The sequence below is a fragment of the Mixophyes fleayi genome, chromosome 3 (assembly GCF_038048845.1).
Source record: "Mixophyes fleayi isolate aMixFle1 chromosome 3, aMixFle1.hap1, whole genome shotgun sequence".
Classification (NCBI taxonomy): domain Eukaryota; kingdom Metazoa; phylum Chordata; class Amphibia; order Anura; family Limnodynastidae; genus Mixophyes; species Mixophyes fleayi.
Window position 1 is genome coordinate 191,662,712 of NC_134404.1, and position 1,524 is coordinate 191,664,235.

Sequence of the window (1,524 nt, forward strand, 5' to 3'; positions counted from 1 at the left end):
ACTCCAGTGTACACAGCTATGTCCAAATCCAGCTCTGGTCATCTCAAAGTTACTTATTTTTCTGCCGTATCTCTCTGCTCCAGCTAAAGGGCTAGTCTAAGTCCTGAGTAGTAGTGATGGCAGCCTCGTATACATGCTATAACTGTAAAAATGTATTTTATGCTTAGTAGACAACAGCCTAATAAATGTATTTGATTGGAAAAAAAACACATTAATAAAATATTTTTTTATTTTCCTCTGCGAATTTATAATCCACATAGGTATTGGATTCATCCTGCTGCATCCGGTGTAGTAGAGCACAGCAGGCCTGCGCCCGATTTCAAAAGCACACGTATCTTGAGATCCATGGCTTGATGAATTTGGGAGTACGCAAAGCCTAGATACATGCATGTAATACTAAACGCTCACAATATGTGCCTTGATGAATCAGGCCCACTGTATTTTAGTAGTAAAATGTAAAAGTTGTAAATTATTAAGTAGGTGCCCCAACAATAAAACCTTGAACCGACATTTTCAGTTTTTCCATCATGCACATTTCCATCTGGCCCCCTAGTCTTATCAAAAGTCATGCGTAGTGTTTGTATGGAGGCACTATTTCAGCAAAAGCTGAACTTGTATGTGCACCTCTGTCCATGCAAGGCATTTCTGCAAAGCAAGGGGAACTGTGCTTTCACAAATTTTACAGTTAACCAATAGTCAGTATAGTCTCATTAGATTCCATGCAGAAAAAATACAACGTAAGTATGATTGGGTAAGTAAACTACCTATACTATTTGGTGTACAACAAGGTGTAAAATTACATTTGCTAATAAAAATGAATAAATAACATTACTTCAATGCTTGATTGTGTCAAAACTTACCGGAAGAAAAAAATGTTTATTTAGCACAATTTAGGAGGGTGTTCAATTAAATAAAATAGTTGCAAAGCGGTTCTTCATTTCAGCACAAATAAAGTTTGACTTCTATTAAAAAGGTATTCAGGATCAATGTGCAAATCCCAAGATTTAGCTTTTCATGCTTCCTTCCAATTCAATTCAGCAGAACAGTTCATTTGCAAAGCTCTGTATGGTTAATGTAAAACAGGCCTGATCCCTATTGTGCTAGCTCCTGCTGTACATACACCAAAATTGGAGCAGTACAGAAAAGATTAGCATGGCGCCTGGGCAAGGATGATACGGAAATTTGTGAAGCTTTCCTTTTTTTTTTCCATTATTTTTGCAGACTAAAAATTCCACTGGGCATAACAGCCCAGTCTCCTCTCAATCTCCACTTGGCAATTTTATACTCTGTTTATTCAATACCATAAATTCAACAACATTGTATAAATTGTTAGGTCATTTATTGTACTGTAGCTATGTATTGTTTTCGGTATTATTTTGGCAGCCTTAACATGTTACTTTTACAGTATAATTTCCAAATTAGTAGTGGTAGATGTTAAGTATATTATTATAATGCACCCAGGTGCTCTAAAAATTATTCTGATCCTTGATAAACAAAACACAAAGTTCATAGGAAACACTGGGC

General features: G+C 36.0%; 1 non-coding gene across 1 annotated transcript; it reads left to right on the top strand.

The window, feature by feature from the left end:
- Nucleotides 1-1,097: 1,097 nt before the first annotated feature.
- Nucleotides 1,098-1,204, top strand: LOC142147611 (U6 spliceosomal RNA). Its single transcript, XR_012690749.1, has one exon. It is a non-coding gene; the product is annotated as a U6 spliceosomal RNA (small nuclear RNA).
- Nucleotides 1,205-1,524: the final 320 nt, after the last annotated feature.